The 13955-nt window shown below is 45.5% G+C and overlaps 1 protein-coding gene across 3 annotated transcripts in view; it reads right to left on the bottom strand.

The window, feature by feature from the left end:
• Positions 1-9802: 9802 nt before the first annotated feature.
• PDGFA (platelet derived growth factor subunit A) overlaps positions 9803-13955 on the bottom strand; it is a 36266-nt gene continuing 32113 nt past the window's right edge. The window contains exons 7-8 of one of the 3 annotated variants that reach the window (XR_003534275.1): positions 11934-12157; positions 9803-10011 (exon numbers count right to left, since the gene is read on the bottom strand). The gene's annotated coding sequence lies outside the window, so the exon portion shown is untranslated. Of the gene's footprint in view, positions 10012-10318; positions 13032-13955 lie in introns of those variants that run through there. The other 2 variants (XM_027683567.1, XM_027683566.1) reach the window with 2 other exon arrangements.

Raw genomic sequence — 13955 nt, 5'->3', positions numbered from 1 at the left:
TACACCTCATGCCACTTTTGTAGGAGATACACTTGAGTAAAATGCAATCACCTCTGGAATTTCAGCTAAGTGCAGGTATTACAGGAGGAAAAAAATCCACACTTCTGACAAGGTTGTATCAATCTCCACTTATCAGCTGTTTTGGCAAAACTGCCAAGATATTCTTAAAGGCATGGTGTCCAGCCTGGTACTTATACTGATGCAATTATACATGATTGTGTAATTATTATAGATTTCTATTAGTTATTTTATAAAAATATTGCTTCTTTTTGGAGCAACTTTCATGGTTGCAAGAGAGTGTGAATCCCCCCATGTCCCATATTTCTCCAAGAAGTGTGGTCTAATGGTTAGAGGAAAGGATGGGACACTGGGATGTCCCAGGCCTCTTTCCCAGCCGTGCCAACTATTAGGGTCAGCTCCTCTTCCACACAAATCAAAGAAACTCTGTACTGAACTTTCCTGGGAACATGATAAAATCCTTATCCTCTCACTGCCTTTCTACCCTATCCTGCAAGATATCAAGCACACCAGCCCAGCAAAGCCCTTCAGCAAATGCCTGAACCACTGTGGCCAAATCCAGTGCTTGTGGTGAGCTCCGGGTGTGCTGCTGCTTCCAGAGCCAGGAATGAGTGGGGGACGATTATATTCATCTACCTCCAAAGGATGTTTCAAACATTAAGTAACAGGATTCTTGGAGACTGGGCACAGGATGCAACAGAGGGAGATTATAACTTCTATCCCTATTCTTAATAGCTATTAATGGAAATGGATGATAAAGTATCTGTATCTACACATATGCAACATCTCTCTCATCCCATCAAGGCAGAGCATTATCCTGTGAAGAAACAGGGTTTCAGGGAGGGGGGAAAAGAAAAAGGAAAAACTGTTTATAACATTTTAAGCACACTGTTTGGAAGTTTGTACTCTAATTCTCCCCTGGGAAGCCAGAACCTACCTACAGGGTGTGTTGAGTTAGTTCCTCATTCCTTCTTTGTTGTTTTTTTTTTTCAAACACCTTTTGAAATCATGGCTGTGGAGCATACCTTGCCCCGGGGGAACATATTGCAGAGCAGTTACTCACACTATAAAAGGGTGCTAATTCTCATCCTCCCTTTCTTTGAGGCCCTCTTTTGAGGTGAGGAAAGGGCTGACTGGCCAAACCACCAGAGCCCAGGGTTAACCAGCCCTGGAGCACACAGCAGGGTGGCTTTGGGGTGCTTAGGCTTGGTCCCTGGCTCTGGGGAGCTCGTGCAGGCTGCAAGTGATCCAGCCTGGGGTCATAGTGGGCTTCAAGAGCAGAGTCTGGAGGTTTGGTGTATCCCCTAAAGTTGTTCTAGCCTGGAAGCTGGGATTGGCTTAAGAGTGAGTTTTCTTTGTGGGGAATAGTTTCCTATGAAAGACTAGTTTCTTTCTCCTGAATGACTGGGGATTAGGCGGGGAGGGGAGGGGGGAAAGGGTGTCCTCTGAAATTTAAAGGTAAAATCCCTCACTCCCTGTTTCAGTGGACTCTGCCCCTTTTCTGTTTGCTTTTCCCTTGGCATGTGCCGGCAGTTGGCCCACAGCTCAGGCTGATGAGGGGTCACATCAATGTCCAAGTCTCAGCAAGCTCTGGCACTTTCCCCTTCCCCTCAGCACAGCACACAGCCAAGGCTCCTCACAGGTCTCTGGGCTGCAAGAAAAAAAAGGAGAAATTCTTTGTGGCTTATAAACTTCATTGAGTTCATACATCCCCGTGAACCTGCAGCCTTCCGGCTCCCGAACACACCGCAACCCAAACTATGTGAATGGGGAAAAAATCATCAATGTAGTTAGCAATGTACCATGAAATTCACTGATTAAATTACTGGATAAATATTTGAGTGGATCTAGCTGACAGGTATGTCATGCATGCAGTCTTAAAATAGGAAGGTAAAGGGAAATGAGGGAGAAATGAGCCAAGGAATGTGATTTCTGGTAAGACAGCTCATGTTCACCAGTGCCTTTTTGGCAATACAGAGGACATGTGTGGTGAAACTGAGAGCAAGGCACCACGTTAAAATAAACTGAGAGAAATTGCAGCTATGAAGAAACAGAGCGTTAAGCAGCACTTCTCAGGGAATAAGGCTGGTGAATGAATTTATGGGGATTTACATCGGCTGAACCCGGCAGGTAGTTTTTAACATGCTTGCAAGAAGCAGAGGTAGCTATTTCCAGTAAAATCTTGAGAAGCTGGAGCAGGTGTGGCTCGCTGGAGAGGCATGATGCTCACACCACTGATGGTGCTGGGCTGTGGCTCTGCGCTGTCTTCTCCACCTGCCACCTCCACAAGGGACTGTTCCTTCTGCAGCCCGAGGATCTTGTGTTTAATTTAAAAAGATGAAAGGGAAAGGTTGTCCTGTTGTAAAAACGCATCAGGGCAGTGTGTGGCAGCCAGCAAGACTCTGCTGATGAGCTGTCGAGACATGCCCAACTCGCCTCCAGGCAGCATCAGCAGGGCAGGATTAGGCATCACCACATCCATCAGGTCAAGCCTGAGAAAGTCTCTAAGGACAGGCCAACCATATTTGTGTAATTCAGAGTAAACAGTCTGGAAAGTAATTGCTTTAAAACACATCTAATTCATTTTTGACCGATTTTGCAAATGTTTCCCTTTTCCTCAGTGTGGCATTGATTGGCCCTGCAAACCATTTGGCAGTGGCCCGGGTAGTGTGTGCAACTGCTTTGCTCCTTGATGTTACCTCATCAAAGAGCAGCTGAAAATGATATTTCCAGCCAGACTGTTTTCAAGAGTGGCCGGTGAACTCGCTCTGCCCTGTGCCCTTCAACTGGCGATTAGAGAGGCTTCCTGTATGCCAATTCAGCTACAGATTGATGATAAATTCAAGATTGAGACATGCTGACCAAAAAAAAAAGGTAAAATCGTGACAGACTATTTTTGGTTTCAAAAGAAACTCCTCTCACTAGGTCTTTTTGAGCTCTCACCTCCACATACAGCTGCAGAGGAGAAGGAAAACAGGATACAGGGTTGTAGAGTTGGAGGAATGGAGTGTAAATCAAAGGAGACAAGCTGGTCCCTGTGTGGTGCCTGGGTTATACCCCAACCTTTGAGCAAGGTGAGCATTTGTCACTTGCTGGGGACTCTCCCAATAACAGCATTGTCCAGCTGCCTGAGAGTTTATACTGGGCCACAGCCGCATCTCACTTTTTTCCTCCCACTGTGTCACCTCCTTCCCTTATGCTGACAAGTGATTTAGACAGCCTGCCCTCCTGGCCCTGCATTTGAAATGTAAATCAAACACATGGGACATAAAGCTGGGTTTCAAAGTTGGCTATTAACTAGGGCGGAAGGGGTGGCGTAGCAAAAACAAACAGTTCCAAGTTCAAGTCTAAACCATAAGAACAGGCTGAAAAACCTTCCTCCTCTTCCATCACCAGCCAGCGTGAGGGTGAGCGCTCTCCCCAGGGCAGAACACACTTAGTGGTTGCCTGAGTTTCTATCCCAGGTGCCCAGGCTCCAAATCAAGTCTGACAAGTGACCTCAAAGGGAGGAGGATGCTGGGATGCTACAGCTGGCATTGCACATTAGCATGCAGAGACTTCAGTCATAAATCACAGAATGGTTTGGATCAGAAGGGACCTTTAAAGGTCATCTAGTCCAGGGTTTGTTGCAGTTCTTGATGTCTCCTGAAAGCTTTTGATGTTGAGCTTTGTGGTGTGCTTGGTCCAATATCTAACACCCCAGAACACTAACTTCCCCAGCCCCTGGCATGGAAAACCTGGTGTTTAACAGCAGCATCTCCTCAGCTTCCACCAGGAGAGTTAATGACCAGCTGTACCTTGCAAGATGTGAGGGCCCCCTAAAACTGGAGGCCACGTCTCCTGTTCTAATGTTTTCAAAACCAGTGAAGGTTTTGCCACAAAACTACTGCAGGCCCAAAGCAAATCAGTTTTTTATCAAGTAAGGTGTACCTCTACCATAACAGAATGTAGTTTAATGTTTCTTTACCTGTCACACCAAATAATTCTGGGGAAAAGAAACCCAGCAGTAAAACCTATTTTCTTTTAAATTTCTACCATGACTTGGAAATTTGTCTCTGATAATTCTAAAGTGATACCCTCACCACTAAGTGTAACTTGGAACTCAGAGACGAGTAACTGATAATAGAGAGGTGTGAATAAGTGCTGCTAAGCCCACCCATTCTGGCACATAGCAGTTCCCTGGGCTTAGGCTCGTCAGCATCAAATCCTGCCTGGATATGAAGCAAGATTTCTATGCTCTCAAGGGCAATCTAACAGGAAAGAAAATCCTCACCTTTTTCTGAATTCCTTAAAGCACTATTTTTAGTGCAAATTTTCTGCCAGTGAGAGATGGTGAGAAGAGCAGCTGTGAGAAGTGCTGTCCTCCAGCGAGTGGTGATGATCCCAGTGGTGCTGGGCATCAAGCTGGCTGAGCAGAGGACAGCTCAAGCCTTCAAACACCCTACTCTGATAGATGGATCATGGCCCCTGGTAGACAGGATGATGTCCTGGGACTCCAGGGAATACCTTTGAGTGTCAGCCAGGGCAAACTGGGGCACATCATTGCATCTTTCTTCCCCTTAGCATCCCTGTTTGTGGAGTGACAACGCTTAACCACTGTTCAAAATTGACCTGGGGGAGGGAAGCAATGCTGTGGCACTGCCAAATGATGCTTCCCCATAGACTCAGCTCTGTGTTTCTGTTCACAGCACCGGGCAGGGCTGTGCTGGCACCTGTGTGTGCACAGGCAGCCGTTCCGTCTCGAGGATCAGCTCCACCCCGGTGCTCTCTGAAGGCAGAAAGCACTGAGTGCAGCTTCACATGAGCCACTCACCAGCATATTTGCTAATAACATTCCTTTGTTGATAGCTTGGGCTGTTTTCAAACAGGCTTTGTCGTCTCCTCCAATATGGGAAAGCATTGTCTTAAACCATATAGGATCATAACCATGTCCTAGTCTTCCTGTAAATAACATGTCATTCCAGCGAAGGGAACTGTTCTGCTCCTCATTAGGCAGCATTGCAGAGCACATTGAAGCCAATTTACTGGAGTAGCAGCGAGGATATCATCGCACGATCTTCATTTCCATTAAACAACTGGATCTAACTCTCTTTTATTTTTAGGCTAACCATGCTGAGCTTTCAAATTGCCTTGATGATAATGTAGCTTTTAAATGATTTGTCGTGGCTGGTCGTTTTGCACATGAAAGTTGCTACTAGCTGATTAGGAAAAAAAAAATCCACCATTGCTTCTTCTATTGCTCAGGAAATTGCAATCCTCAATCTGCAGCTTGAAAAGCATGTTGCCATGGAAATGATGCTTATGCTGTCGTAAATAAAAGTATTCCAGGGTCACCAGGGTCTGCGGCATAAACAGGGGCACAAATACTGCTTGGAAAAGTGCCAGAGTGGTTTAAACATATAGGAAGATAATTTTAATGGTACTTTGCTTTCACTGTTATCGTCGGAAGGAGTGATGAAGGTTAACACATAACTATAACCTTGTCACAAAAGCAAAGCAGAAAAAGTCTTAGCTATTGGTAATAATAACAGAGTAGAGAAAACCATATCATAGCCCTTCTGACCAGTATTTTCCAGCTCAGTCAGAGCAGTGTTCCTTTCCCATTGTATCTCTCTCACACATTCAACAGTGAAATCTAATTGTATATTCATTCTGGGGCAGCTTTAATGAATTCACGAGCAGAACACACGAGAGCTCAGGAAAACCAGTTGACGTTGTAAAATGCTGTGTCATGGGCTACCTGATGATGCAGTGAATATTCCCTGATTCTCCAGATACATTCCACCCACAACCCAGGAGCGATCATGGGAAATTGGCCTTTTCCTTGGAGAGGAGACACCTTTGAACAAGATCCCAGCTGAGGGAAGGAGCCTGTGTGCCCTTCACTGCTTCTGTCTGAGGGTGATGGGAAACAACTCCACGCAGGACCAAGAGCCAGCACAGACACTGTTTCAAAGGAGAAATCCAGAGGCCTGCAACAGAGAGGGTTTGGGATGTGTCAGTTCATGTGAGTTTTCAGGAGCAAAGCAGGCAGTTACTGTTTCTGGTGGGTTCTTAACTGTTCAATGGACTGCTCAATGGCATTAAATGGGCCATGCCGTGAAGCTGCCTTGGGCAGTATCAGATCAAGGATACACGCTTTTCTCTTTGTATTTTTAATACCCACACAAGCATTTAGAGCACAGGCAGTCACTTTAAATAAAACTACAGAGATTGCAAATGCCACAGCTTGCTTATTTACTTACTGTCTCTTAGTCTGCCCAAAATGTGGAAATAATGTTTCCAGAGATGTTGGAATTCATGTGCCTGTTGAGAATCCTGGCTCCTGTCCTGGATGATATTGCATATTCAAGGGATGATTCACTCACTCCTGAGAGGGAGGATGGACTGTACCAGCTGTACCACCTCTCCGTGGCTGACTGACAGCCTGGTGATGTTTCCACAAGGAAGCCTCATGCCTCCAGGTTAAGCCAGCAATTATGGAGCAAACAAAAGAGAAGTGAAATGGAGAGATGAATCACAGAGAGACCAAACAAAAGAGAATTGGAAAGGTGATGCCAAGCCAGACTGACAACAAAATTTTCATTTTTCTCAGGCCAAAATATATAGACAGAATTCTGTATTTCTTTTTTGTGTAGATTAACAATGTCCTTTGCCATCTGCAAGGGAGGATTAGGGAGGGACCAGCTCAGCTTCCAGGGTTTTGCCACTGCACTCCTGTGAAAGGGTGGTAAAACCTACAGCCAGCAGCCCTCAGTTGAACATGAGTAAGACCCAACCCTAATACCCTTGACTGCTCCATAAACTGACTTATAAGTTCAAGAAATAGGTTTACCCCTTCTGTACTCTAATTTTTTTAAAAATTTCATCACTGTTGGGACAGGAACTATGTGGGATACAGGGCTGATACCATACACACCTTGCCATAGATTTATCACAGAAGGGCTGGCCAAGGCTTTGAAGGCAGCTGACGGCTCCCAGCTGGCCAGGAACTCGCGTGGCCTCTGCCGCTTCCTAATGGGAACAGGGTGGAAAACCTGGGCTCAAAGGTTGCCCAGAATGACTAAGAGAAAAAAAATTCCTCCTGCCACTCCTGTGCTAATCAAAGGGGTGTGGAGAAGAAGTTTCGATTCCTCGTGTCCTGCACTGCCGAACAGGAAAAAAGATAAATATATATATATATATAAATTACACAGCCAATTTCTATATTAAGGAGGAAGGCTTCATACCATCAAAATCAGTCTTGAAATTAATCTTGCTTGTGGTATATGGAAACTGAGCCAGTCCAAGCTCCCTTAAAGCGTTTTTCAAACACACCTAATCTGTTTACTCCAAGCTTTTACTGCTGGTGGTACCTGGGACTTCGCCTCTGAGATTTCCTACAGTTTGTGATCTTAGCAGGTCAAAGTTTCCAAAGGTGGGGAGAAGAGGCAATCCCTTTCCCTGCCTGTACAAAAGGTATGTGCCTCTGAGCTACTAATTTAGAACCAATGAATCAGAAATAAGTAACATAAAAACCGTCTAACGCTGGTGTTTACAGAGCACCTCCTCTGAGCAGACAAAAGCATGTGTCAACAGGGAAACTGCCATGTAGAGCTTGCATGGCAAGCAGCTCAGTGTATTTAAACAGCTTTTGCAGAGATGTTAACACGTTGCTAGGGAAGCAGGAGCCCTCATGGATAAAGGTGCCCTCCTGCTCCAAGACCCGCCGTCCGCACAATGGGAAAATGGAGCTGCCCCGGCACTCACTGCATTCTGTTTTCATCTTTGCAGCTTAAAAAAAGGCAGAAAAGGCAGTTCTTCCAGGGACTGATTAATGGTCCTTCTGCAGAAATTGCATTTTGCACATATTTAGAAATCTTGAGCTAGATAACACTTTGACCTAAAATATAAAAGGTTCGTTTTTTCTTTTCTGATAGTGTCTGACATTTGTACCTTTTAATACCTTATTTTTGAAAAAGGTCTTTTCTAACTTGAAGAACAAAGTGGCCAGGCTGTGGCTCTGGATGCACGTGCACCCCCTGCACGTGCGTGGCTGGTGGGTGCTCCGAGCACATCGCTAGACCAGCTCTGGGACACACTGACACATCTCAGACCACCAGGAGAGACGTCCCAGTCTGACACCAAGAGGCCCAGGAAATGTGCCCGGCACAACTCCCATTCCCATGGTGTGTGGTCCCTGGGGTAATCAGTGTCATCCCCTGCCGGTGAACCACTCCCCAAATTATATCTTCCCCAGAATGCTCCATGTGTGTGTGATATGAGACTGGGTTATATTAAGCCCACTGCTCAAAGGACCAGAGACGATGGGTCCCATGGGCACATAGCAACTACGCTACAGAGAGAGTGAAAAATTCAGGGAACAAGTGGCACTGTAATCTATCTTACCTACCCGGAATAGATCTATCCATGTACTGATCTCTATAAACACACCCTTTTCTCCATATGGGTGGGTATATATTTATATGTACCAGCCTCAAAATACCAGTAAGTTTTTATTAGCCCCCTTTGCAGATGGGGTGATGATGACAGACAAAGTGCTCCGATCCCCCTGGGCTGCTCCTCCTTTGGAGGGCAGAGTTGGGGTCTTCTCTCTCTAGGTGAGGGAAGAGAGGGAGGTGAGTTTTCCCAAATCCCAAATAGCTCCTTGGTGAGGCGATCTTGCTCAGCTCTCACTTTGAATCATGCTGGCAAATAAACATGAAAGTGAAAACGGTATTGTGAGATAGTTATGCAAGAGCGGGCGGATCCCAGGACTGAGCCATTGTTCCAAACGTTTAATTAACATTATGAAAGCTGATTAAAGGAAAATCTTTAACCTCCAGGGAAATCCCATTTTCCCTCACTTCCCATACTGCTGTAATTTTCACAATGTAAGAAGGAAAGTGTTATTTCAAGGCATGATTCATATCAGATACAACCTGATCTTTGCCACAGCCATGTCCTGCAGCTTAAATAATTGCCAGCGGTGACACCAGACAGGGACACTTCTGAGACAGCATTTTTCCCCTGTTATCCCATGACCTGAATTGCCATCATAATTTCTAGACTTTGTGTCATCCTGGCATGATGACAAGTGTTCACCCACGCTCCAGAACTAAAAGTTAGTTCACAAGGACAGTGATACCTACCCAGACACAGCATCTCAGATACAAAGTGCGAATGACACGCCACAGTCCGGCGTAGTAACAGCAGGGACTGTTTGCTTTGGTCACTGCAGCAAATTCCTTTGAAGGCAGGAAACTGGAGCACCATCTCCAGTGACTCCCCATCTAACCTTGAGCGAACCACTTACCCTTTCTCCTCTTTTGGAAGTGGGGATAAAGGCAGTGTTACCCCTCTCTCTGCAAACAATAACAAACATAACCAGCCACTGGAGATGTTTAGGTGGAAATTGCTATTGTAAATTATGGTAGAGGAGAGATTTGTTTTCAGCTGCAGCAGGTCTGTGAGGAAGCACAGCCCCCTAGTACTCAGCTGTGTAGGGGTGGCATATTGCCTCTCTGCTCTTCTAGGACTATTTTAATTATATGTCACGACCAGCTCATCAGAGACTTAATCCCAGGATCTAATCTTGGAGGCAACAGACAGATGACTGTCTGCACAGTGTACTCGGAGAAGCACCTTTGGGGCTGTGGTGGGGGCGAGGTGCCCACCCCACACGCAGAGCAGGCACCTGCCCAGGGACAGCCCTGATCATCCACCTGGCCAGGGCACCACAAGCTCCTCAACCTCTCTGACAGGGATGGCCTGTGACTGTCATCAGGGACACACCATGGCCCTGGGTCGTCCTCTGGTTAACAAGAGCCTGGGTGGAGGCTGCATCTACAGACACCCAAATCTAATTCTTGAGAAAACACATGGCTGAAGTCCTTTCCAAGCATCAGGCTTATATAAATACATACACATATAAATACATGATAAAAATACAGCCTCTGGCAGCAGGAACAGTCTCGTACGCAGATCTTCAATAGTTATTCCCATCTGTAGATCCTGCAGGATAAAGACATTGTAGAACTTCAGGGACCATTCTGAAAAGGGAAATTATTATTTTTTTCCACTGTTGTCTATGTGTACCTGAGGCAAAAACTATTTTAATCATGATACAACAAGATCATACTCACTACTCTGACCATGAAGAATAGGCATCACTTTTGTGCAAATAGAGACATTAGTAAAGTAGAAGCTTTACTTACAGCATGAAATTCCTCCTTCAAAAAGCACCAGAGGTAAACCAAATTCACACACTGAATACCAAATGTATGAAATTCTGACTCAATGAAAGGCAGACAGCTGGGTATTCTGATAAAAATGGGCCTTTATTTTTTAATTCTTCTTTTCATTACCTGGGTTCTGTGTTTGTCACAGCAACAAAATATAGTTTCTTTGATATGCGGCAAATCTGAAAACAATCCTGCAAACAGCACAACACAAAAACTCCCACAAAAAGGGAAAGCTATAAAATTTGAGAGGCGACGAGGCTTTCAGAAGTGCCAGTTTCCCAGTGCAATGGCTGGAAGGGTGGCCTGGCCTGGCGGCAGTTCAATCATTTTGTAACGAAGGACAAATACTTTCAACATCCTGAGAAAGAGGGCGGGGGGACGGGGGCACGGCTGCCTTGCTTTCCCTCCTCCTGCTATTCTTTCTCCTCCCTCCCCCTACCCCTTGGATTTTCAATAGCTCTTTAGTGTTTCCATCAAAGGCTTTTACCATTCATCCTCCCTTCTGGTGCCTGCCTTCCACCTGTCTATCCATCACAGCCCTAACCCAGGTCCTTTTTTTCCCCGGCTTTGCTATTTTTCACGCGGGGGGATTTGTTTATAAGCTTCTGTATTACCTAAACTGGAGGGGAAGAGGCTGCTGGGAGAAAAGTGAGAAAGCAGGATTAAGGAGGAATAATTCAGCTCCGTTGCATTTCCATCTGAACGGTCATAAAATGTGCAAATCCTGTTCCTGGGAATTTCATGTCAGAGGCCTTCTCTGCCACTGCCCTTCCCGTGCCCCTTCTCTCTTTCCCTCTCACGCAAAAACAAGTGTGGGGAAAGATGCCTAGAACTCCACGAACACCAAAGAGCCACAATGTGTGTGCTGGCAGGGTGGAGGCTCCTACCAGCACGTGTGCAGGGAGACACTCCAGATGTGGCCATAAACCGCAGACAAGGGGGTGGGAGGCTGCAGGGATCGAATCGGGCAGGACAACAGGAGCAAGCAGGGAAAGGCAGCTCCCAACACCTCCAGCTATAATTAATGAGCCTGGGTAAAACACAAAAATGACCTTTCAAGCTTGTTCGCTCTGTAAGAAAATCACACAGAAATGCATGATTCAGACCTCTGCAACTTGAAGAGTTTCTACGATCTCCTTTTTAGCTCGTCACCATCACAAGGCACCAAAATAGACACAGGTCAGCTTTCCAGACCCCAAAGATCCACAAAAAATCCACCTGTCATCAAACTGTGAGACAGAAGAAGGACCACTGCTGTATACAGGTCAATGCAGATTTGTCATTGATTCAAGCAGAGGTCAGCGTGGCTGGATGTGGCCCCTGTGCACACCTGCTACCTGAGCAAACACTCTCAGAACAGCAAGTAGTGCTAAAAACGGAGATGGCCCTTAACCTGTCCCCAACCCTAGTGAGCCCACAAACCTTTTCTTGGTGGAAATCCACGTAATATCTGCTGGACCTGGCAACAGCTGGCAGTTTTCTTCCATTTATGGACACATCTCAGACATACTCAGGATCACCCAACAGGTAGCACATGTCAAAATAAGTTCTTCTGATTGATAGTTATTTATTATTTTTAAATAAAATGAGAGTAGATTGAGTGGGTTGCCCATCAGCAGCTCAGTTCTTTGTTTGGCAACTTCTTGGACAGTTTGACCATACATATGACAACACAAAATAAATTTCACTCACTTGCAGTAGCAGTTGGCTATAAATTCAGTCCATTGATGATTTATAGTTCTAGCAGCAGTGGGATATATGAAATGAGAAGCCCTTTCATCCTTAAAGTGCTCTGCAGTCTGGTGGGGATGATGAAAGCCATTGTTCCTAAGGCCAGAGGAGAGCAGGAGTTCATTCAGCCGGTCTGGCTGTGGTTGGAGGAGATGTGCAAACTGGGTCCAAGGACGAGAGGAGGCCTAGAGAAACAGCAGCCCTTGGTTTTGCAGAACAGCCAAAAAGAAATCCTTAATGATGCTATCCTTGCTTTGCAGGCTGGAGGGGAGCAGTATTTCCATCAACTAAATGATCTCAACTCTTTGGCTTCCCTGAGGGCACTACAACAGGACAGACCGTGGTCGCTCTCAGATGTTTGTGTTCTTCCCACCCACCAGCAGCCTCAAACCTGAGCATGTCTTTGGCACAGCAGGTGGTATCCTTAATCCTGTGGAGGGCCAGCCCCAAGCGAAGATTAGCAGAAGAATTTGTTTTCATTAAAATCCAACCTACCATTACCATCCTCTCTGAGATTTGGGTTTAAAATGCGCATGTCCAGCTATTCTAGCAGCTCTGTTTCTGCAGGGAAAGGGCAGTTCAGCAACCTGCCTCTTCACTTTCTACTGTCCTTCTTTTAATCAACAAGTAAATAAGGCAGACACAGTGAGGAATATTAAATGCACCTCCTCTTGGAGAATTCTGTCAGCAAGATCAATGGAATTGGGATTTTGCCTTCATTATGTTTCTTTTGTCTGTGGAACTGGTCTGATTTTCCTCCCAGTGAAATTTTTTTTATGGAAAAAAAACAAAACAGAAACAACAAAAGAGAAAGAGACATACAAATAAACACTAATAAGTGCAGGAAAAAACATAAAACTTAGCACCACACACTCCCCTCATTATTAGACAAAGGTTGGGAAGGGTTCAGAAGTGTAAAACGCTCATGTGAATTATGAGATTACTGCTCAGTTTTCTTTCAAGTCGTGGGCTGGAAACAGATGGTGGCTGTAGCATTTATGACGGCACAACATGTTACTGCAAGCCTAGCCATCTCTCTCTCTCCTCTCAAAAATGCAGCTGCAAGGAAAGTTGTGGAAAATCACAATAGTCTCTTCCACCACACAGTTTTCCAGCCCTTCATCCCTGGCCAGCACATGGACAGAGCCATCTTGTATCCTAGCAAGAATACTCTTCTAATCCCTGTCCTGAATAGTTACCACTGACTGGCTTATTTAACAGCTAGTTAAAATGTGAGGTTTGTCAGCATCGTAAAAAAGCCTCCAGAAAGCAGGTCCTTAAGGTCAGAGCAGATGCCATGTGACCCCAAGCACTCCCCATGGGAAACGCTCAGAAAGAGGCGATCAGACTGTCCTTCAGCTGTTTATTATTTAAACATTCAGTTCAGGCCAAGCAAGTTGATTTATAGAAAAGCAGAAAGACAGATACAACACTTGCAAAAGCATCTTTGAGACTCAGGAGTCCAAATCGCACTTTCAAGCAAGAGTAGAAATTTTCACAAGTGCAAAGGCCTCTGGATTTTCAGCAAGACAGCCTTCCAGTGACCACAGGTTTAGAAGTATCTGGGCCCTGGAAGATACAAAGAGCAACTAATCCCATATTTAAATATCTTGCCTGTACACAGGGAAAAAATGTTCAAGCTTCACTGCCCATGTGCTTCAGTCCTGATGGGAATGCTTTGCCACCTAAAATATGTTCATACATAAAGCAAAGCTATCCTCACAATCTGAGTGAAATACAGGAGCTGGCAGGTGACATTTCCCCCATGGTGGAGAACACAAGGTAACAGGCATGTGTGCAGTAACTGCATGTGACAGAGGTGCACCCAGCTCCAGGTGCTGCTGACTTGGGGACAGCACGTCTGGACTTGAAACCATGAGCTGAGCCTGGGGCACAACCCCTCAGCTCTTGAGGCACCATCGAGGGGCCTCCTTACACCAGGGAACTCTTCAGACAGTAGAAAACTGTTACCTGTTATCCTTA

Source organism: Neopelma chrysocephalum, unplaced genomic scaffold, assembly GCF_003984885.1.
Source record: "Neopelma chrysocephalum unplaced genomic scaffold, ASM398488v2 Primary Assembly neopelma1_65, whole genome shotgun sequence".
Taxonomy (NCBI): domain Eukaryota; kingdom Metazoa; phylum Chordata; class Aves; order Passeriformes; family Pipridae; genus Neopelma; species Neopelma chrysocephalum.
Note: the sequence above shows the minus strand (reverse complement) of the source record. Positions and strands in the feature narration are given on the sequence as shown.